Source organism: Rhamphochromis longiceps, linkage group LG10 (genome assembly GCF_057381845.1).
Source record: "Rhamphochromis longiceps isolate RC_006_pf linkage group LG10, R_longiceps_female_GT1.1, whole genome shotgun sequence".
Taxonomy (NCBI): domain Eukaryota; kingdom Metazoa; phylum Chordata; class Actinopteri; order Cichliformes; family Cichlidae; genus Rhamphochromis; species Rhamphochromis longiceps.
In genome coordinates, this window is record NC_140566.1 from 6,381,914 (window position 1) to 6,407,510 (window position 25,597).

A 25,597-nucleotide genomic window follows, 5' to 3' on the forward strand; every position below is an offset into this window, starting at 1 on the left:
AGGAGGACCACTGCACGAGCAATTACGCCAGCCATAGAGAAAAGAGCTCCCCGGAGGGGCCAGCATACACCCGAGCACCAAGAACCACCAATACACCGGCAGGTGGGGGCACCAGCCACTGGCAAGGAGTGTGGTGGGGGAGATAAGCCCCAAAACCTGGGGGGGGCTGAGATGTTCCAAGAGAGGTGAAATCTAAGACCCGACCTGACACATAGACAAACAGGCACACACAGACACAAACATGCATTCCCACCCTCATGCGCACATATACAAATATTCAGCACTCGCCCAACATGGAAACGCACAGAAATGAACACAGTACACACTTACACTCCCCAAATATACTCTATACTCCTGTATGTGTCATGAGAGTGTAAGTAATGCGAGTGTCTAAGTTCTGGAATAAAATTGAGGCTCAGGTGGCCAAGAGTGTACAATAGGAGAGGCCTCCTATGCCGGGCTGGGCCCAAGTCCCCGAACCCACCCAGGAGTAGCACGACTACCAGGCCGATAGCCTACAATCACTGCTTCAAGATTCAAGATTTTTATTTGCCCTTTGCGCACAGGACCAGCACCTTGGAATTCTTGTGCAAAGCTCTCCAGGTGAAGTTACATATTTTTTAAAAAGGTAAAACTAAAGCAATTAAAAAAGAAAATAGAAATAAAGCAAAGAAATTAGCAGTCTACTAATAATATTTACTGTATACAACATCAACTCAGGCCAGAAGAAGTTGTTTTTATCGAAACTATGTGTGACGTGTAAAGCACCAAAATAACACCTATAAGATACACATTTTTGGCTTCTAATGCTAGAGATCTGCAACTGGCTTTGGGCTGTGCATGTCTCTCTCTTCCGGAAGATGATTGAATAAAATAATTATAAATATTTTGACTAACTGAGTCGTGTTCTCTCTATTCAGTAAAAGAATGACAAGAACCAGATTTATTACTTACCAGTGTTTTCTATTTCTTAGCCTGTTTGTAATGGATAGTATGCTTATGGCTCTAGTGGCAAAACAAGTTTGCTGTTTTCACCTTCTGGAAGTGCTTTGTTGCATATTTTGCAAAGTGCCTTTTAGTGCCATACTTTTAGGTCCCAGATACTATTAGTATCTACTACAGCTTTGAAAGTTCATAGATGACTCTTAAAAGATGTGGGTAGGTTACTGAGCGGATTTAAATTTTAGATGTCGTACTGTGAAAGTGATTTCTGGGTTTTAACCATGTTGGCTGGACAGTGTCTGTTGATCTTAAACACTTCTTATAAAATGAATGCCTGTTTGTGTTTTCTCTAAGCTTTTATGGAGTTTTCCATTCCAACAAAAACATAAAAGTGTATTATTGGAATCATGGCTGATTCCAATAATCCACTTTTCAATCAAGGCTGATAAAGATTTTTTGAACAAATTAAAAAAGTTAACCATGTCTTCAAAAACAGCATCTCTCTTTTTTTTTTATTCGCTTTTTTCATATCTTCAACTTTTTGTCAACATTTAATAGAGTGGAAAATTAATGTACTAAGAGATGTTGTCAAAGTTGTCAAAATCTAAAGACCACATCTAAATTAAACCTTAAACAGTTAAAGCTTTGTGTTAAGAAACAAAAAACTGTATATACATAATAGGGAAGTAAATTGTACTAAATACTGGTCTTGAATTAAAAATCAACAATGTGGTCAATCCATTTTCATAATTAACATTAAGTGCTAAGACAATAAAGCCCTGAATGTAACCATTCAAACCTATAGGGTCAGTACTGCCATTTTTACTGTGTAACGTACAAAGGCAAAATTACAAAAATTTGGTTTCTGTCCAAAAACTTATCTTCCTAATGTATTAAGTGCTGTAGCTCAAATCTGTTTTTCTATTATTATTTTTTTTTCTGATAAATAGCTCAATTTTCTGCTAACAAAAATTGAAAAAACTATCAATTCTCTGCGTTTCTATATTTTGTGACTGCATCAGCAATAAGCTATCGAACTACTGTCCTCAAACAGATGCGACTCGAGCTTGGACTCGCATCTGATAATAACTTGGTAAAAGTTACTAACTTAACTCACTCAGAAATCATTATGTCCTCAGACATGAAAAAAAGCCATCCAAATTTTATCTTACATCAAGATCCTTTTTTTAGCAACCGAACCTGTAATGATCAGTTTCCTGAACTGTCAAGTATTCAAGTATATACAAATTCTCAAAAAAATTGACAAAAAAGCCTCATAACTTACAATTGTGGTGTATACTGTATTTTTCGGACCATAAGGCACACTGCCAATGAATGGGTCTGTTTTCATACATAGGACGCACTGGATTATAAGGCACACTGTCAATTTTTGAGAAAAATTAAAGGATTTTAAGTGCGCCTTATAATGCGGATAATAATTTCAACATTTAGAAAGTACTGTACAATGTCACATTTGACCTCTCAAAGCTAAAAGGTTGATCTGGTGGTCAAAGTGATTAATCTTAGTGCTATATAGAGCTATTTGAAACTAGATTTCTTACTACCATCGTTTGTATTGTCAACAAATAGGAATATAGGGAATGCTATATGGGGATTCAAAATATTATGTTACTTATTATGTTATGTTACCTCTGACAAGTTCAAACAAGGTATAACTTTGACTACGTCAAACTTCATAAAATATCTTTTATTTTTAAAACTATGCTTAAAATTTGATTGCCTTGTCTGTATTGACAACATTTACATAATGATCCTGGTATATAGGGATTCTAAATATCACACTATAGTTAGTTAAATATCATGTACATTTGACATGAACTCTTACTTTTACATTTCACATCATGGCTTTCTTTCAAGTTGATCCCAAAACGAGTTAAACATTCAAAGAAAGGATTGTCAAGAGAAAGCAATTGAGTTATTCATGTCCAGTTAATTACTAATCATTACCTACTTCTACATAACTTTTGTTTAATCAAAGTAAACATCTGTCATGTCGGCCTATTGTCCATAGTCAGCCTTGTTGTGGGTTTGTGCTCTTGGAGTGCTTCTTGTTAATATAACTGGGCTTGATAAATGTTGGTGTCCCCTGACTACTTACGTTCACCTTTTTAACTTTAAGTCAGACAAAATTTGACAGAAATAAAAACAAAGAAATGTGTTGCTAACTAAATGTGTAGAGGCTTTGGATCTAAAACTGCATACACGATAATTAGCATTAAGCATTCTGCTTTGACTAACACACATCACATTAAATGTATGAATTGTACACAATTAACCATAATCATATGTTAACTGTAGTACAATGAACATGACTATTTAATGTAATTGAATGGCATTACGTTAATGCCAAACTATTTCAAGTTTAACAAAAATGAAGAAGGAAAAGAGAGAATAATTTTCAAACCTTTTGTTATACTAACAACTCCACTACCACAAGAAGCTAGTGTTTGACGACATGGAAACACACAAAAAAGAAATGCTTCTGGTGTCTGCTGTAATTTTGTGCATTGTGACCTTGTTACCGAGCAGTCCATTATGCAGGAAGAGCTCAAATAAACAAGCAAAACCAGAAACAAAAGGGCTGCTGGCATATCTTATCTTCAGGGATTCCCAACTCTCTGTAGTAATTACCCAGCATTCAGCAGCCTCTCAAACACAGCTCTACCTATCCACTGCCTCAACAAACACTCCCTGAACAGTTATTGTGAAACTGGGTCAGTACCCAGTATTGATAATGTCACACGCAGTTTAAATTAGTGGGGGTGGATGGTACTGTAATCAATAGTGCACAATTTTCAAGCCTTTACAGTCACCTCTGGTCCCTGCTGATGGACATTGATTCAGAATTAAGTGGACCTAAAAGTCTAAGGAGAAGAGCAATGTTATCTGAGGTGAGTAAACAAAACCTGCAGAGAATAAACACGGGATGAAATGGAAGAAAATGTATTTACCTGTCCTATACCAGGATGCTCCTTTATTGTGACAATAAAAAAAATCCAGACAGCTGCAGGGTTGGGCAGCAGGCAGCAATAAATAGTATATGCATAAAGCAAGTGCATGCCTTTGTTTAGTGGTTTTATAAATTCAGCTCATTTATGAATAGCACTTACAGACAGAAGTGCTATTCAAATATTTTGGGACAGAAGATATGGCTGGCTGCCCTCAACAGCAAACTGTCCCTCCGTTATGTTAGAGCACATGAGGTTGACTTGGTTCTCAGCCCCAAAGCATTGATACTTATGCTGCCTTCCACTCTTCGCATGCATCCTACCTTCCACGTCTCCCAAGTCAAACCAGTCCATTCTAGCCTTTTACGCTTTTGAGTCCATTTCCGTGCCACCTGTGACACTATGTGGCCCATGAACTAAAACAAGTTTTACACCCCTCTTTAAGAGCTGCAGCAGTGCAAGAATAGTTTTTGTAATAGCCAGCTGCCTTTACAGCATGTTGTTTATTGTTTCTGTTTCTGCACTAGGAACACTACTACTGCTTTGTGGACGAGTTTGCAGCTAAAACTGTGTAATTTAGTAATGCCCTTCACTAACGTATATCAAGAAAGAAACAAAACCCTATAACACTTCTTGAGATTTTGTTACAACCAAGAGCATTATTAATGTCTTACTGGTTGCTGGTTACCCAATTCTGTTCTGTAGCATTACTTCATCTGCATACTTGTAAACACACAATACTTTTCATTGTTCATCACTACTTCTATACATTTTTTGGCCATGCTGTGTTTGCTGAGGACAAAGTGTATACTGTAACATGCTTGGCATGGTATGTTTCGTTTGATGCATTTTCATCTATATGTTATTCCCAGAAAACATAGTTCTACAACTAAAACACTGTATAAACGTCCACAGTGACTCAGTACCACTCAAATTAGATCTAGAAGTACAGCTTGTTGCTGATTATACAGTATACTATACATTTAAAGATAGATGCAGAGTATGCCCTCGAGACAATATCACTGAAATATGAGAATGAGATAGTAAGCTACTTTTTAATGACAGCAGGTTTTGAATTGAATTAAATGTATTTTCTTTTAATATTAACAATAGTAAAATCTTTTATAAAACAACTCACATGCAGTATTGTTGTGCTTCATTTCTGGTTCACATATGTGCAGTCTCATTTTCTGACCCCCCAACTGTTGGCAGCAGATGACTGCCCTAGACTCAGTCTAGTTCTGCTGGATGTCTCTTCCAGTTTAAAGAGAATTCTTCCTTTGTTTTCTCTCTAATACTGTAGGAGCTTTACCTTGAAAAATTAAGCAACTTGTTGTGATCTGGTACTTTAAAAATAAAACTAAGTTGAACTGAAAAAATCTTTAAAAATGACTAGCTCAAGAACTATTAAACATAAAAACCTGGGCCCTGTGCTTCGTACGTCGCTTACTACATCCAAGATCAAATGAAACATCCAAGACCAAATCATCGCGCTAACTCTGAGCTCGCTATTCCGGTTCCCCGAACACACCTGTTGTTGACGATTAGTATAGCTGGATGAAGTAATGTGAGATCACTGGGTGGCCCAACAGGGGCTACGCATCGATAGTAGAAACATTGATCGGCAACCCTTTGATTGGTCGGCAAAAATGTCGAAGGAGCGCGCTCGGTATTTTTCGGCAGCAGAGCAAGAACTCTTGAGTGAGGGATTTCAGGAGTTTCAGAGTTTAATTAAAACGCAAGGGAACACTGCAAAGGCTGCAAAAGCAAGGAGAGAGGGCTGGCAGAAAGTTGCTGACAAATCAAACTCGTAAGTAATTCAATAATAACAATAATAATGGAGTGGATTTATATAGCGCTTTTCAAGGCACCCAAAGCGCTTTACAATGCCACTATTCATTCACTCTCACATTCACACACTGGTGGAGGCAGCTACGGTTGTAGCCACAGCTGCCCTGGGGCAGACTGACAGAAGCCAGGCTGCCATATTGCGCCATCGGCCCCTCTGGCCAACACCAGTAGGCGGTAGGGTAGATTTATCATATCACACCATATTATCCAATATTATATTACATTATATTATATTATAATATGTTATATTATATCCCCTTTCACATTAGAGCCACAACAGGACCCACTAGAACATGGGAACAAGTAAAAGTGAAATATAAGAATATTCTACAGAATGGTAATATTTATCACTTATATTGCTTGTCGTCTCTTGGAAAGAGACCCTGGAATACTCTGTTTGTTTGTTCATAACAGCAACCAAGAAAAGGGCAGAGCAAAAAAAAAGACAGGTGGTGGTCCTGCACCCCCTCGTCAACAAGTTGGTTAAGTGAATAATACCCTCACGGGAAAATCGATATCTCTCTATGAGCACACTGTCGCGCTGAGCTAAAGGATCCTGTCTGTCCCGCAATATACGCTGAATTCTGAGGACTCTCCTTATCAATCTTGCACCTTCCGCAATGGGTTGCTCGCGTAAACGGACAGGATATGACTGCGACAGACTTCCCAAATCCACCTTCGCTTTTATAGCCGTGGTCTCTCATCTTGATTACACGAAGTAATTTACAATTACTACTCTGAAATATGAATTACATCTGTAATAATCACATACATGTAATAGAATGTTAATAGTACATTTCCCTTTTTTAGGGAATGACCTGTATGTATCTGTGTGAAATCAATAAAAGGATCAAGTGCTGCATTATCTTTAGTTACATTGATGTTATTTATTTATGGTGAAACAGTGGTGGAATATCGCTGTTGCTTTCGTATGAATGACGCGGACATACCTGCGTGGCCGCGATCTAATCCTGTTTACATAAAGTAAACCTGCTCCCCAGCAGGTTTACGCTTACGGCTCTGTTGCTATGACAGCAAGTCCCGGATGGGCTTCGGAGAACCGAACGATCCAGCATCACGCGAAATCGTCAACAATCTCATCCAGCTAACTCACTTAGCGCGGTACGAAGAACAGGCCCCTGAACTAGCAGACTATCTACTAATATTTTTCTTTTGTAGTACAGTATGTCATACTTGCTCAGTCCAGCTTGAAAGTTGAATAAATTTGCATTTTCTATAGCAAATGGTAAATAGTGAAATATCATTATATGCCATTCTAAAATTGTCACCAGTTCTCTTTTGTAATGTGAAGTTTGTTTTTTTATTTGTTTGTTTCTTAACCAGCCAGTATTCAGAAATTTGTGATATATCTGTCCCAAATTATAGCGTTTATCTTTCAAAGTTTGCAAGATTTTCATGTTCAAAACTTTAATGATTTGAAAATGGAGTGACATATTTAAGAAACTAAATATGGGACTTTTTTCAGCAAGCCAATTATCTGACATTTGTGATGCATTTGCCCTTCATTTCTAATCCTTATGATCATGGTGGGAAAGAACAGTAAAAATTTCAGGCATTCATCTTCAGTTTTTAAATTATTCATGCTCAAACATTGCCACAAATTTCAATGACAGATCAATTCTTTAAAAAATTACATCTTGAAAGGTATTTCACATAAGAAGCCAGCCTTTGACAGCTAGTTCAAACTTTTGGCCAATTCGAGATCGAAAGGCCCAGATTTAACTTCTTCAGATAAAATATATCAGCTTTGTGAATGGTATACCAGAATCTCCAAGCAATGACATTCTTGTTGATGCAATGATGATAAATCCCAGATAACAATAATTAGCTTATTATAGCCGATTAAATCAGTGATGCAGCTAATAATGTTGAAGGGTAAAATAGGTTCACCATATATGTTCATTACAAAAAAATAGTGCTTTTTCTAGCAAAATGCAATGAATTACAAGGACAATCCATTAGAAGCATTTCCTCAAACACTAACTGGTTTGTTTAATGACCCAAAAAATAAATATTAAATCTTACTTTTAGGTAGACAAATGTTTCCAAGTAACACAAAACACTTCTTATAATCTTTTAATGATGCTACTTATAAGGGTATCTTCTTTAACAATAGAAGGCCAAGTGTCACGGTACTGGGTCGTGAGGCCCAGTGTTTGAGTTCTAATGCATATTTTTGTATTCACATGTTGTAGTTTAACGCATCTAGTTGATTTCTAGTTTGCAGTTTAGTCGTTGGTTTCTTAGTCCCTTTTGTCATCTCTCCCTGGTCCGTGTGTCTACCTGCATGTTTCATGTCTGTGTGGCTCTTGTTCTCAAGTTCGTGCAATGTCTATGTCTATGTGTTTCCTGTTTTATTTTGGAAGAGTCTGGTGTACTTTGTTCATCGTAGTTAGTGTTACTCTCCCCTGTATTGTCATTATGTTTCATTCTAGCCAGCTGTGTTCTCATTTGTCTCCACTTCCTCTGAGTTTGTATACATGTGTGTATTTAAGTCCTCAGTCTTCCTTTGTTCGTCGTCGCGTCGTCTGTTCAACTTCCCCCATGTTATGCCAGGTTTCAGGACTCTGTGCTGGTCATGTCTATGTTGCTTGCGTGCATACGTTTCATAGTTCTTTGTTGTTCCAGCACAGAGTCCTGTTCATAGTTGTCTCAGTCATATGCATCATAGTCATCTTGTCTTAGCCTTCCCTGTTGTCTGAGTTAAGTGTCAGTTCTTAGTTTTCCCAGTTCAGCTTCTAGTTTAGTCTTGCCTCAGTGCTTTCAGTTGTTTGCCACTTTAATCATTCTCTCTTGGCTCTCGGCGAAGGCGGTCGCACTAAAAGAGAATTATGGATTTGATCAACTGGTCTCTGAATGCTATTGACACCCTTTTCTCAACGAGGAGTCTGGGCTTGGGAGAGCCCGAGTGCCCTGAGGGACTTTCCCTGCCGAATACATGATGGATGGGTGGCAGAAATGGAGGGTCATGTGCCTGGCGGGACTGTCGATCGAGGACGCTGAAGATATCTACCTATTCGGAACCATGATAACAGGGTTCTTGCTGATTGGAGCTGGCTTGGCCCTGACTTATCGGAGAAATAAGAGAGCGGAACCGGCTGTTCAAATCCCCCCAAAGCTGCCCGCTGGAATCGAAGCGACGGGACAAGGCGTGACCTCTCACAATGAACGCAGTGTGGTTAACACCTTGGAGACGCTTACAGCTGCCGTGAAGACTCAAAACAACACCATTGAGCGTATGTTGAGATACATCAGAGAGAGGCCTGCTCAAAATGAGACCTTTGAGCGAAAGTTGGATCACATCGCAGAACGGCTCACTGCAGTTGTGGGGTCTCAGAATCAAAAGAATGATAACACCATGGAACAGAAGTTTGATACCATCATGGGGAGGCTTGCGGCTCTCCAACGGAAGATTGAGAGACCAGTGTCGGAGTGTTAAGAACAGCTTGAAATTCTTCTCTTCTGAGCTGCTCGCATAAAAAGAAAATTGACAACATCAACATGCGGACACCATGGCGCCAGCTGAACGCCGAACTCCTGATAACAACTGTGTGATGACTATTCTTCCCATCCCATGCAAGTCCACCTGGATTGGCTAGCAGACTGTTTACTTAGCCTGATAGGGTGAAGGACACTGTCTCAGCTGAACTACGGACACACATACACTTACACTGATAAGCACTCACACATTTCCCTTCCCCTTCCAATGCCTTCGATGCTTGTTGCCTCCTGGGAACACGAGGCGGGTCTGGGCCCGTGCTGGAGAGTCGGCGCAGTGGCAGGATGGCTGCTGTGTTGCCTGGGATTACTCCTTATCCCCTACTCAACCCTGTTGCTGGTCACGTGCTCTATAATGTTGTACTGTGGACATTTATGTGCTTTTCTGTGCAGAGGAGTTTTTTTTGTTTCCTGTTCTCATGCTGTCCTCCTGTAGCCCAGCATGAGTAGAGGTCTCTTTTTTTCCTCTTGTACCTTTCCCATTGTAGTGTACATTTCAGTGTTTTTTCTGTAATGCAACCGTTCTCTAAATTGTATCCCCATGTGATGTCTGTGTTGTATGTGTAAGGTCGGGGGGCGGGTTCATTCCACTGCAGGGCAACCTGCCACTGCATGTGGCGAATAAACTTTGAACTTGAACTTAATCAGCCCAAATAAAGGCTCGCTTTTCGTTTCAAGTTCAGTACTGTCTCCTCGTCTGTGTCTGCACCTGGATCCTCACACTCCCACACACGGTCTGCCCTCCGCAGACTGTGACACCAAGAGGGCTTTTTGAAGTCATTTTTTAATAATACTATATAATGGTGCAGTTTTTCACCAGGATACTTTTTTTTTTCTAAAATCTCAGATGGAAATTTGTCCCACTTGATGATGTAAGTAATTCCACAGGCCTTCCTGCTTCCTGTTATTGCAGATACTAGGGAAGATTTTGATAAATGTAAATTTTTCAGTGGACGTTTGGCTGTATGGTAAGGTGAACACGTCAAATTCTTTTTTCAAGCATTCTCCTGAGTCACTATGGATGAGTGGTATAATTGTTTAGCCTCAGAATATGTGTTTTGTTGAAACGTGTTACTGATGCCCTCTCCCTTTAGCTGGTTGCCTCTGTCTACATCTCTTCTTGTTTTGACAGCTGTTTTGACAGCTGGTTTACGTTTCTTAGAGATACTGCTCTGACACATTTCTCTAGGGGCAGTTTTTTCACAGGTCTGCAAGCATACACTATCAAGCCATTCTCCTTTTGTTTTCCAGATGTAACATTTCTCATGATATCTGGAACTACATGACAATACACATGGCTGATATTCAAAATCCACTGCAAAATAATCTCCCCCCTCCCAATCCACTGCCATATTACATATTCATCCTAAAAATAGTCAGACAGGTTTCCACCTGCTAATGCAAACATTTAAGTACTTGGACTTGTCCCAAATATATATGTTCTTATCACTTTTTTTTTTTCCACTGGTCTGAAAGATAATTTCACAATCAGTTAATCCTTTAGGAATGGGATATGATGGTTTAACAATAATATATTTGGACACCAATGTGTAATGGACCTTTTCAAAAGTGAGAATGAGGATGTGACACTCCTTATTGGCAGTGTTTACAGAAGTGAAAATATTTATTTGATTAAAAATAAACAATTTGTGGATGGTTTTGGTATTACATGCAGACATATGGTCTGCAGATGGCAATATAATACAATCTTGCAATGTTGCTTTTAATTAGCAAGTTATCTGTGGAGGAGACAGAAGTGAATATTTGGGAATCTGTGTTTATAATACAAAAATTATTGTGTTGAATTTTTTATTCTCAGGCTTGCAAACAACCAATTAATGGTTTAAACATTAACAGACAAGCAATGACATTATGACCAAAGACAGGTGAAGTGAATTAAACTGGTTATCTCTTCACCATGTCACCTGCTAGTGGGTGGGATATATTGGGAAGCAAGTGAACATTTTTTCCATTTTTTTTGTTGTGTTAGAAGCAGGTAAAATGGCCAAACATAAGGATTTGAGTTACTTTGATAAGGGCCAAATTGTGATGGATAGACAACTGGGACAGAGCATCTCCAAAATTGCAGCTCTATTGGGGTGTTCAAAGTCTGCAGTCTAGTGAGTCTATCAAAAGTGGTGTGAGGAAAGAACAGTGGTGACAGTGAGGAAAACAGAAAGTACGATATCAGATTTTATGAGTGAAAAAAGATATAAGAGAGTTGCAAAAGTCAGCAGAGTACATACTCTGCTGAATAAGTCCGGAGGTTTTGTAATTTTACTAAACAAAGAAAAGAGAGACCTTGAGTTATCTTCACTAGAACTGATTAAACCAGAATAGTATGCGGATTTGGCTGAAACAATGCAGTCCTTATAAAAAAATAAAATCTGATCATTATATATTTCTTTATGTATGGTAAGTCCTGTTTTCTTGAACAGATGTTCCAGTTGGCCTCCTTTAGCTTTGATATGGGGCAGGTTAAGAGTAAACCATGATAGATAAGATCGTCAATAATGGGCACTGTACTAAGTTTCACACAAATATTTAGTATGTTCAACTTTACAAACTAACTTGTTGTTGCCATCTAACAGTCTCAGCGAGACTCATAAAAATTTAAAGGCATGAAATACAGACATAGACTGATTAAGCTGGATGTCAGGTGCACTACTGTGTCTATAGTGGATAAAATAAAGCTTGAAGTTTGGGTGCCAAGGTGAGCTTGGTTGATGCTTTCTATTCTGTCTCATTATAAGAAGTGTCTGCTTTATTTTTTCACAAGGTGGTTGCGTACCTACATCAAGACAGCTGACAGCAGCTGTAAAATAAGATAAAGTGAGGTAGAGGTAGACTTGTAGAAAGAGACAGCCAAACATTTTACAATCTGTGCTTAAAATATTGCATTACTGATGCCCTTATTGATATGCAACACTATGTCTCTTCCATGCTCCTATAACAGAGTTTTGAGGCTGTGTGTCTTAACTGCACTGTCTGTTAACATTTCCGTTTTGGACCTAGCACTGCCAACCATGTATTTATCTCTGAACCATCAATATTATATCTACTATTGTTCCCCTGTGCATGTAGAGTGCAGCTGAATTCCATAGAAGTGCCAAAAAAACACGCAGTTAAGCACTGACCTATAGGCTATGTAGAGTTGCAAAGAGTTGGAATGTTTGTTTGTATATAAGGCACAACTTGTGAAATCCTAGAAAGTATGATGTAGGCACTGCTCAATTTTAAGGATTTTCTCTTGCTTACATGAGGTAATGAAATGTACAGCTACAGTATAAGTGCCAACTGTTTTTATTTTGCAGTCAAACTAAAAAGGGTTGTTTTTGATCCCACTTTGATATATCAAAAATATATGCTGGTCTCAGCTTCTTATGATTGCACTGGTATCTAACACCTAGCTTAAACACTGTTGTTTGGAAGTGTTTATATGGCCCGTCTGTCACAGGGCTAAGACAGACAGAAAACTATTCACAGCACTGGGCAATTTAGAATCATCAATTACCATAAACCCACGAAATTGTCTTTGGACCAAAGCAAACAGAGGGACAACATGCATGCCACATAGGAAGTTCCCCTGGCACATTGGTGGAGTCCAACTCAGGGCCTTCCTGCTGTGAAGCAAGAGTGCCACCATGCGGCCATGCTGTCTATCTTGGCAGCTTTCTAATATAATTGATGACCACGGGGCTGGGGTTGAAAAGGGAGACCCATCCACCTGTTGTCCTCTCAGACATCGTTCCTCTCATGTAAAGAGCACCAAAACCCTTGCCTGTGTCAGCCTCCGCTTGCCTCAAGGGCCGTAAGTGTTGCTTCACTTTGTACACTTTCTCATTCCTTGTAACACTGGTTCCGAAGCTGCAATCTGCACACCGGATGTTTCTAAAGTAACTGCGTGCCTCCTCCAACCCATCGCTAGCCTTTGCCACGTTTGGGTCTAGCCAGCATGCTACACAAGCGCACCGAGAATAATCAGTGCACTTTTCCCTGATCATGATACTGTTAACCTAAAGAAAAGAATACAGGGAGTGCAGAATTATTAGGCAAATGAGTATTTTGTCCACATCATCCTCTTCATGCATGTTGTCTTACTCCAAGCTTTATAGGCTTGAAAGCCTACTACCAATTAAGCATATTAGGTGATGTGCATCTCTGTAATGAGAAGGGGTGTGGTCTAATGACATCAACACCCTATATCAGGTGTGCATAATTATTAGGCAGCGTCCTTTCCTTTGGCAAAATGGGTCAAAAGAAGGATTTGACAGGCTCAGAAAAGTAAAAAATAGTGAGATATCTTGCAGAGGGATGCAGCAGTCTCAAAATTGCAAAGCTTCTGAAGCGTGATCATCGAACAAATTCAAATTCAAATTCAAATTTTATTTGTCACACACACACAACCATACACAGTATGACATGGGGGTGAAATGCTTGTAGCTGTACAATGCCCGACCATTAAATGACAGAAGAAAAGTTTTACAATATTTACAATTTACTACAAAAATTTACAAATTAACTTAGGAATTTACAGTAAAGAATGTGCAAATAGCAGAAGAGATTATAAAGATAAGGATTATAAATTATAGGAATTATAGGATTATAGGAAATGTGTGGTGGTGCGTGTGGTGACGTGTGTGAGAGTCCAGTCTTATAGTGACGTGTTGGGAGAGTCCAGTCCTACACCTGGTTCAGGCCCCGAATAGCCTGGGGGAAGAAGCTCCTCTTCATTCTCTCTGTTTTGGCCTTAAGGGAGCGGAAGCGCTTCCCAGACCTCAACAGTGAGAAGAGTCCATTGTTGGGATGGGAGAGGTCCATCATAATCTTCCTAGCTTTGGACTTGCACCGCTTGGTGTAGATGGACAGCAGGTCAGGGAGCTCTGATTGAATGATGCGTTCTGCCGAGCGCACCACCCTTTGCAGATCTCGCAATTAAGCGTTTCATTCAAAATAGTCAACAGGGTCGCAAGAAGCATGTGGAAAAACCAAGGCGCAAAATAATTGCCCATGAACTGAGAAAAGTCAAGCGTGCAGCTGCCAAGATGCCACTTGCCACCAGTTTGGCCATATTTCAGAGCTGCAACATCACTGGAGTGCCCAAAAGCACAAGGTGTGCAATGGCCAAGGTAAGAAAGGCTGAAAGACGACCACCACTGAACAAGACACACAAGCTGAAACGTCAAGACTCGGCCAAGAAATATCTCAAGACTGATTTTTCTAAGGTTTTATGGACTGATGAAATGAGAGTGAGTCTTGATGGGCCAGATGGATGGGCCCGTGGCTGGATTGGTAAAGGGCAGAGAGCTCCAGTCCGACTCAGACGCCAGCAAGGTGGAGGTGGAGTACTGGTTTGGGCTGGTATCATCAAAGATGAGCTTGTGGGGCCTTTTCGGGTTGAGGATGGAGTCAAGCTCAACTCCCAGTCCTACTGCCAGTTTCTGGAAGACACCTTCTTCAAGCAGTGGTACAGGAAGAAGTCTGCATCCTTCAAGAAAAACATGATTTTCATGCAGGACAATGCTCCATCACACGCGTCCAAGTACTCCACAGCATGGCTGGCAAGAAAGAGTATAAAAGAAGAAAAACTAATGACATGGCCACCTTGTTCACCTGATCTGAACCCCATTGAGAACCTGTGGTCCATCATCAAATGTGAGATTTACAAGGAGGAAAAACAGTACACCTCTCTGAACAGTGTCTGGGAGGCTGTGGTTGCTGCTGCACGCAATGTTGATGGTGAACAGATCAAAACACTGACAGAATCCATGGATGGCAGGCTTTTGAGTGTCCTTGCAAAGAAAGGTGACTATATTAGTCGCTGATTTGTTTTTGTTTTGTTGTCAGAAATGTATATTTGTGAATGTGGAGATGTTATATTGGTTTCACTGGTAAAAATAAATAATTGAAATGGATATATATTTGTTTTTTGTTAAGTTGCCTAATAATTATGCACAGTAATAGTCACCTGCACACACAGATATCCCCCTAAAATAGCTAAAACTAAACACAAACTAAAAACTACTTCCAAAAACATTCAGCTTTGATATTAATGAGTTTTTTGGGTTCATTGAGAACATGGTTGTTGTTCAATAATAAAATTATTCCTCAAAAATACAACTTGCCTAATAATTCTGCACTCCCTGTAGTAGCATCATTAAACCACTCACAGGTAAAGTAGGTAATGCAAATCATGCTACTAAAATACAAATATATCCTCTGGGTTACCATAGATACTGCAATTTATACATAACATACTTTTGACATGTACTCATGGCTAAACATTGATGTAAACCAAGCACAATCACTGGCATCTGCACTTCATGATGGAAGCAACTGTTTCCACCATGAAGTGCAGATCTTAGCCACACCACAAAAATGCCCAAGAAATGCTTGAAGAACATGATAAAGATCACATACTGTCAATTCAATCACCAAAATTCCCAGATCTCAGTCTCATCAAGCAACCTTGTTCTCAATGAGAAGACAAATACAAATATAGTTTATGCAGGTTGGCTAGCAAAGGGTTAGATTTCCATGTTGCATAAGCTAAATTCTTGTATTTCTCTGAGTGTTATCTTGTAATGGTGTTTCAAACTGTAATCCTTAACCTGGAAAGGTGGAAAAGGGGTTTCTGAGCTTCCTGCTTGAAAATGAAATGCCCAAAATTAATTAAGTATTTCTCTGCAATTACAAACCCTGTGTATACAGGGCTGGGTCGCAGGGGCAGCAGCCTAAGCAAAAAAGCCCAGACCTCCCTCTCCCAAGCCACCTCCTCTAGCTTATCTGGGGGAACACCAAGGTGTTCCCAGGCCAGCCGAGAGATATAATCTCTCCAGCGTGTCCTGGGTCTGCCCCGGGGCCTCCTCCCGGTGGGACATGGCTGGAACACCTCACCCAGGAGGCGCCTAGGAAGCATCCACCTCAACAAGCTCCTTTCCCTTAGAGATAGGGTGAGAAGTTCAGTCATCCGGGAGGGGCTCAGAGTAGAGCCACTGCTCCTCCACATTGAGAGGCCAGCCACCCTTTGCAGGAAGCTCATTTCTGCCGCTTGTATCCGCAATCTCGTTCTTTTGGTCACTATCCACAGCTTGTGGCCATAGGTGAGGGTAGGGATAGATCGTAGATCGACCGGTAAATTGAGAGTTTCGCTTTTACGCTCAGCTCTCTCTTCACCACGACGGACCAGTGCAGCATCCGCATCATAGTCTGTCAATTTCCGGCTCCCTTCTCCCATCACTCGCGAACAAGACCCCAAGATACTTGAACTCTTCCACTTGGGGCAGGAACTCATCCCCGACCCGGAGTGGGCACTCCACCCTTTTCCGGCTGAGAACCATGGCCTCAGATTTGGAGGTGCTGATCCTCATTCCCGCTGCTTCACACTCGGCTGCGAACCGTTCCAGTGAGAGCTGGAGGCCATCACCCGATGAAGCCTACAGAACCACATCATCCACGAAAAGCAGAGATGAGATTCTGAGGCTGCCCAAGTGAAAGCCCTCCGCCACTTGGCTGCACTTAAAATTCCTGTCCATAAAAATTATGAACAGAATCGATGACAAAGGGCAGCCCTGGCAGACCCTATCACCCACCGGGAACCAGTCCGACTTATTGCCGGCAATGCGAACCAAGCTCTTGCAACGGTTGTATAGGGATCGAATGGCCCGTAGCGATGGGCCAGATACCCCATACTCCCATAGCACCCCCCACAGGACCCCCCGAGGGACACGGTCGAATGCCTTCTCCAAGTGAAGACTGGTTGGGCAAACTCCCATGCGTGCTCAAGTATCCTTGAGAGGATAAAGAGCTGGTCCAGTGTTCCGTGACCAGGACAAAAACGGCATTGTTCCTCCAGTATCTGAGCTTTGACTACTGGACGAACTCTCCTTTCCAGCACCCTGGCATAGACTTTTCCAGGGAGGCTGAGGAGTGTGATTCCCCTGTAGTTGGAACACACCCTCCGGTCCCCCTTCTTAAAAAGGGGGACCACCACCACGGTCTGCCACTCCAGGGGTACTGCCCCTGATTTCCACACAACATTGTAGAGGCGTGTCAACCAGGACAGCCCTACAACGTCTAGAGCCTTCAGGAACTCGGGGCGGATCTCATCCACACCAGGGGCTCTGCCACCAAGGAGTTGTTTAACTGCCTCAGTAACCTCGCCCCCGGAAATTGGCGGGTCATCCCCAGACTCTGCTTCCTCCTCGGAAGACGTGTCAGTGGGATTAAGGAGGTCTTCAAAGTATTCCTTCCACCGCCCGACAATTTTCTCAGTCGAAGTCAGCAGCGCTCCGCCAGCACTATACACAGTGCAGGTATAGCACCGCTTTCCCCTCCTGAGACAGCTGACAGTATGCCAGAATCTCTTCGAGGCAGTCCGAAAGTCTTTTTCCATGGCCTCTCCCAACTCCTCCCACACCCGAATATTTGCTTCAGCAGCTGACGATAGGACTCCTTCAGCCTGGTGGCTCCCTTCACCTCTGGTGTCCACCATTTGGTTCCGGGGTTTCCACCATGAGAGGGACCAACCACCTTGCGGCCGCAGCTCAATGCAGCAGCTTCGGCAATGGAGATGCTGAACATGGTCCATTCGGACTCAATGTCCCCAGTCTCCCTCAGAATGCTGTTGAAGCTCTGCTGGAGGTGTGCGTTGAAGATCTCACGGACTGGGGGCTCTGCTAGCCATTCCCAGCACACCCTGTTTAGGTGCACCAGGTCTGTCCAGCGTCCTCCCCCGCCACCTGATTCAACTCACCACCAGGTGGTGATCAGTTAACAGCTCAGCCCCTAGACACTCAGTTATCCGAGTGTCCAGAACATATGGTCACAGGTCTAGTGATACGATTACAAAACCTCTCACCAGGGGCAACTTCAGACTGAGACAGAGTCCAGCCACTCTCCAGGAGACTGGTTCCAGAGCCCAAGCCATGCATAGAGTTGAGCCCGACTATATCTAGCCGGTACTTCTCAACCTCACGCACTAACTCAGGCTCTTTCCCCAACAGATAGGTGACATTCCACGTCCTAATTGCCAGTCTTGGTAGCCGGGGATCAGTCCGCCAGGGCCTCCGCTCCTGGCCGCCGCCATAATGCACATAATGCACCCGACCCCTACGGCACCTCCTGCGGGTGGTGGGCCTGTGGGAGGATGGGCCCATGTCCCCTTTTCGGGCTGTGCCCGGCCGGGTCCCATGGACTAAGGCCCAGTCACCAGATGTTCGCCCCGGTAACCCTATCCCAGGCAGGGTAAACTGTTCCCTCGATGCTTTCCTCATTAGGGTCTTCGGAATCGCTCTTTGTATGGTCCCTCACCCAGGACCAATTTGCCATGGGAGACCCTACCAGGGGGCAAAAGCCCCTGGACAACATAGCCCCTGGGATCCCTGGGACACACAAACCCCTTCACCACGATAAGGTAGCGATTCACGGAGGACATTTTTTCCTTGCCTAATTTATTGATTCGTTTTTTTAGCATATTAATCTTTAAAAAATATGCTTCAGTTCACATTTTATTCCAGAAATTCAGTAACCAACATATAAACATCATTTGTGCAAAGATTTATGTTTCTATAGCGAAAAAGGGAAAAATTACAGCACTGTCAATGCATAAATACCCAGACATTGTACAAAAATGTCCAATTTTGGCACATATTGGACACCATGTCAGTTGAATTTTTTAGTTATTAAAGAGCAGAAATTATTTAATGTTAGGGAGTTTTTATTGATTTATTTGATTATGCTTCAAATGTTATGTTACACATATTTCACCAGACACAGTTTTCTGTAGAAACAGGAAGCTGACCCTGTGACTCTGTGTTCATTTACCGCAAGAGACCAGTACAGAAATACACATCCGCAGAAGTTGACTTGCATTATATTATTCTTAGAAATTGACACACACACACACACACACACACACAGCTTACACGCAGACAGCATCAGGACCTGCGTAACAGGAAATGTGATTATATTTGCATATTGACGATGTAACCTATAAAAATAAACTAATACTGCAGTTCGTGGTGTCTCTCTGTCTGAGATTCACCCGTGCCGCACATTATCAGTATCAAGTGTCTCAGTGTTGTTTATTCACCTGACTGTTTGTTAACTGTAAATCTCTGACATTTAATTGGTCCTTCGAAGCCGTTAATGGACTGGTATTAATAATAATATTATGCTCCATTTCACAGTGGTATCCTGCCTCAAGTCCCGACGCCGTGACAAACCTGCGTTGAAGTCTCTGCAGAGCACCCTCCAGGAAGGGTTGAAAGTCCAGGGACGTTAAATTCGGGTCCTGGCCAACGTTTATACAGGCCCACGGCGGTGGGGCTTGAAGGGGGACGCCCGACAAACCGGCAACAGCGAAGCCAGGTGATTATTCCACATTTGACACACCTTGCGTAAAATTATCGGTGTTTAGAGTGACACTGTTCCAAGAAAACTCGTCCTACGGGGACTGGCAGTTTTCAGACTCGCTTGTAAGACGAAACTGGCAGTGTAATAGACACTCGTTTCGCAGTTAAAAAAAGCTGGAAGTCTACATTTACTAGAAGGTGAATAAGTGTACGGAAAGTGTCAACTAACATGGGATAGAAATTGCGCGCATAAACTGTTTTTACTGTTTTGTTGGTGGAGTAAGTTGATTTAACAGCACATTAAGGTGGCTGAACTACTCCACTGAATTGTTTACCGTTGATAGCTCACGTACTGGCTGAATGAGGAAGAAGTTGTGCGTCATCACGTAAAATCGACAACCGCTTTCAAGAATAGCTTGAAAGTAGAAGCCTGTTGTTGATAACTTATCTCATTCTTCGTGCCAGTGACAGCTTCACGGGTCTGTCTGTATATTTAACTCAATAAAATACCTTGTAAACAAATCTTCTACAAAACGAAACCAAATGGGTAATAACGAAACTAAACTCACGGCAGATGAACATTGGTTAGACAAAAAATCCCGGCACCGGCCAAAATAAGTGCAGATAGGTGGAGAAATCCAAAGAAACTAAATTGTCCTGCGTGAGAGGGGAAGTGCAGTCCCTCTGCAGTAACTATTTTAAGAGGAACCTTACAAACAGAACTAAACAATGAAATATAGTTGGCATGACGATCATGCCCAGATTGTATAAAATAAATAAAAGGAAATCATTCACATGAAAACCTTTTCTATAAAAAAGAGAGATGCATAAGGTAGATTAAGGCTGTGTCATTGTTCAGCCAAGGAAAGTGTGTGAAAAGGTAAATGTCTCCAGCTTGGGAGAGGGTGGAACTGCAGCCCACCCGAAGCCCTTGATGGATACAAAATAAAATATAAAAATAAATATAATGATAACCTGCTTGGTTCAACATGCAACAGAGAGAATGAATGTGACTGAAGATTGGATCTGAGATGAGGCAAACAGAAGACTAGTCTAAAAAGTAGGCACAAACCTGTTCAGAGAAAAAACAATTTGTACAGATAGGATGAATTCTAAATTATCTGTTTGCTGAGTAAGATGATCCAAACTATTAAATTGGCTCAGTAGTAGTATAGTGATATACACTGATAAAATGTTGTAATATACTGTTGTTATTATATGGAAAGAAAAAGATGATAATATTAATAAAAATATAATATTAATGACAAGAAGTATCCTTGTCAGTATGATGTGAGATGGACAATTGTTATGATGTAGTCTGCATCAAGCTTAAGGTTTGCTCAAACTCAGTATAATGACATATGAGATGAAGAAAATAAAGAAAATATCCAAACTACTTAAGTGCATAGAGGCACTACTTGACATGTTTGAAGACCTATATTGCTGAGATATAGAGCACATCTATAATAACAACCAATATGCTAAACCATGTATATGACAGCTAAAGCTACAAGATTGAGAAGCTGATTTAAATATGTGGACACTACTAAGCTAATGAGCGAATTAAACATTTTTATTTATTTGTTTTTAGAGCAGAAGCTGCATAGAGGACAGCACAGGGAGCTGTCTATCAATGAATAGGAAACACACATACACAAATTGTTACATGTGAAATTATTTTTGGAAAAAATCAGAAGTGAGATGGTTTTGAATTAAGAAATCAGTGAAAAGATGCATGAATTAAACCTGATAATAACATACAGAGGCAATGAAGGAAGCAGCTTACACTCACTGAACATTAACATGCATAGGAAAAGTAATAAAGACCTGCTTACACTCATACACATAACATGAGTTGGTATTTCTGACCAGAGAGAAGGAAACGGGTAGTTTAAGTACTCTGGATAATAATGAAAATGTCTTAGTTGTGTTTCTTCAGGAGCAAAACAGACCTGGACCAATTCTCCAGGTGCAGCGGTCGGAAGAAACCTATAGGTTAACATGACTGGACATGTCAAAGCAAGTTTCTGGTTGAATTGTTCACAGCGCCATGTCTCCATAAACCTGACAAGTGGGCCCTAACTTGTGTCTGAGGACAAGGATTGCTGTTAATAAGGTAGGAACTTAAAATTTGGGTTAGCAAATTTGGGAAAGAAAACTGACTGCTTAAGCGGAGAATTGTGCAGGAGTCTGAAACACTGCAAAAGCAACATATGCAAATTCACGTACATGATTTACAAATGCCCAGTTTTAGAGCTGTAAACTGTGAGCAATTCCAAGTTTAAATATATATATATAGAGAGAGATAAAAATAAGAAAACTTTAACTTCAAAGTTGAAATATGTAAGATGTGTGAAATGTGTGAATTCTTTGAAAAACTAGAAGGTATCTAGGAATGCCTCAAGTGAAAACGTAATGAACAAAAAAAAACAAAGACGAAGAAGCAAAGAGCAATGGAAACACGGACGTGTATAACAGAACAAACCCCACCTGTGGTGGCAAATCCACACACCATTTTAAATCAAGTAACACCAAAGGAACAGTGGTTTTCTGTGATAGACCTATCCAATGCTTTCTTTTTTATACCACTACATTTTGACTCACAAAAGCTATTTGGATTCACTTTTGACAACCAGAAGTTTACCTATACAAGGTTGCCTCAGGGATTCCAGAATAGCCCCACTCTTTATGCAGAAGCTCTGAGAAAATCCATATCATTTTGCACGCTTCCTGCCCCAGGTAAATTCCTGCTATACGTTGATGATATTTTGATTACAGGCTACACACAGACTAATTGCGTAGCAAACACACTGACAGTTTTGCAACATCTAGCAGAGCAAGGCCATAAAGTCTCACAGCATAAATTGCAATTGTGGAGCCAAGAAGTAACGTACCTTGGCCACAGACTGACAGGACAAGGCAGACAGCTGTTAGACAGCAGAAAAGTAGCTGTACAAAACGCTCCTAAACCTGTCACCAAACAACAAATGATGAGTTATTTAGGTCTCTGCAACTTTTGCAGATGTTGGATACCTGAATATGCACTGCTGGCCCAACCTTTGCGAAACCTGATCTATGGCAAACACTTAGCTCTGAAAGATGAAATAGAATGGACACCAGAGGCAGATAAAGCATTTATTGACTTAAAACTTGCCCTGCAAACAAGCACAGTTTTAGCTTTGCCTGACTGTGACAAGCACTCTCCTTCCTGCGGAAGCAGATGTTGCCGAACACAGCTGTATGCAGAAGCTAACTAAAAAAATGAAACCCCGACCAGACATTTTTAGTACACTGCAGCCTACTTTTGTAGACATTGTTTTAGAAGCGAAAGCTCTTACTTCCTCTTTTTCAGCACAGAGTGCGGAACTAACGGCTGTCATACGTGCATGCTGCGCAAAGGTCGAGAAATATAAATATTCACACTGACAGTCAATATGCGTTGCACACCAAAAAAGATAATTCAGAAATTACTGAAGGCAATAACTTCGCAGACCAAGCCGCGAAGAAGGCCGCACAGCAACCAATACAAACTTTAATGTCTGAAACTTCACAGCTGATACCACTTGATGTACTTAAAGACGAACAGAAAGCCGCACCTATTGCAGAGCGAAAGAAATGGCTAAAGTGTGGAGCAGAACTACACAATGACTTACTGACCTGTAATGGCAAACCAATATTGCCAAAATCCCTACACAAGACAACAGCATTAGCGACACACGGATTAACACGTGTGTCGAAAGGGGGGAATGTCAGATATCCTCCCTAAGCACTTCACGGGAGACCTTTTTTCCACTGCCTCTCACTAGTGAGCCTATTAATAAGTCTATAAGAGAAACCACCCTAGCAGAGTGGATGACTAAATTATTTGAGAATAAAGAGATTGTGCTAAACAATAAACTGCCGAGTAATATCTCTCCAGTATCTTGCAGGTTGCAACCAGGTGATTGGATCCTGATCAAAGTACTCCAGAGAAAGAATTGGAGTTCACCAAGGTGGGAAGGCCCATATCAGGCCCACCACACCAACTGCCTGCAAAATAGCAGAAAGACCATCTTGGATCCACCAAAGCCACTGCAAAAAAGTGAGTGACAACACAAGCATAGACGCCGGTTCCCCCGACTCCTAGGTGTTCTCCTGGTGGAGGAAAGGGCTGTTTGGGTATATCCCACCCTTTTGTCTTCTCGCCAGTGGTCTACTCACCTGGAGCCCGGGTGTGCCTGGTCATCATGAAGAACCTTGTCCTCATAGTGGCTGGCATTGCGCTCCTAGTGAGCCTACTGATACTCACCTGGACAGACGAGGACCCACAGCATCACCTGCAGAAGAAATGGTCATATGACAACTTACACCTAAAGGATATGGACAAAGAGCACAACCACCCCTGGCTGAACAATGCCTGGTACCGGTACGTCTACAACCGAGTACATACAGAAGACAACCGCACTGGCTGCTACGTCTGTTCTCACCTCCCAACAACAGCAATGCAAGCCACCCTATATGGAAAATCACCCAGCCTTTCTGAAGCCCTATGTATATTCTACAAAGCCACCAGCGGAACATGTTCCCCCGAAGACATCTTCTCCTTCAAGGTTGAGTTAAAAAGACAAGTCACAAAAACCGACCTGCGACGGTGTAATGGAACACTGATCAACTATACAACTAATGAGGTAGTGTTTTGTACACCAGAGGTCTCAGACTGGAACTACAGCTGTGATGACCGATACTGGGTACACCTGAATGCAACCAATGACAAGGGAAAATCTTTCAACGTCAGGAGGGAACCAGGAATACAACATCCAATGTGTTTCACCTTCGCATACGGGAACAGAAAGCTGGGGATGAACCAAAACTGCTCCCAGACTTTCCGGATGCCGCAGGACAGAAAGGCACAGATAAGCTTCCTGAATGGCACATATTGGGTGCAGGGTACAGCTTGGGCATGTGGCTCAAAGACATATTTCACCATCCCACCCAACAGCACCGGACTCTGGTGTCAGACCACACATTCAGAATATTCCATCAGGACCAACCAAGACGCAAGAGGAGCACTGATGACGTGCAACCTCATGATCCAATCTGGGGCAGTGATGTACCAGCGGAGTTCAAGTTGTGGACCACCAGACAGAAGGTCCTGCACTCACTGTTCCCATGGGTCGGAAATGGAAAAAACATGCTAAGAATTGAGACTCTCGACTACCGATTTGGACTTTTCCTGAACAGCTCAACATGGATAAACAAGGCTCAGAATGAGGAAATCGACGCGATCAGAATAGTGGTCATGCAACACAGAGTCGCCCTGGACATGATTCTCGCTGAGAGAGGGGGCCTCTGTGTCTTATTCAACACCACTTGCTGCACCTATATTCCTGATAATGTGCATTCCTTGACCATGACCACCGCCCTGGAGAAGTTACGACAACTGAGTAATGCACAGCAACAAGACTATGTCACGAACACAGAGGACTGGCTGACCTGGCTGCCACAGTAATCACCTATGTTGGACTGCCACAAGAAGATGAACCGGACGAAGAGGATTTAGTATTTAGTATTTAGGATTTAGGAACACACACACTCACACATACTGAATGATGCTACAATTGAAAATGTTATAAGCAAGTGATTGTTAGCTGATAATAAAGTATGATTGAAGTGGTGAAATACGGTAACAACAGGGAGGGATGTTAGGGAGTTTTTATTTATTTATTTGATTATGCTTCAAATGTTATGTTACACATATTTCACCAGACACAGTTTTCTGTAGAAACAGGAAGCTGACCCTGTGACTCTGTGTTCATTTACCGCAAGAGACCAGTACAGAAATACACATCCGCAGAAGTTGACTTGCATTACATTATTCTTAGAAATTGACACACACACACACACAGCTTACACGCAGACAGCATCAGGACCTGCGTAACAGGAAATGTGATTATATTTGCATATTGACGATGTAACCTATAA

General features: G+C 41.6%; 1 protein-coding gene and 1 pseudogene across 3 annotated transcripts in view; one reads left to right on the top strand and one right to left on the bottom strand.

Moving 5' to 3' along the window:
• Nucleotides 1-25,597, bottom strand: part of ntm (neurotrimin) — a 482,200-nt gene that overhangs the window by 82,056 nt on the left and 374,547 nt on the right. The window lies entirely within an intron of this gene.
• LOC146660223 (uncharacterized) lies at nucleotides 23,863-25,124 on the top strand (annotated as a pseudogene).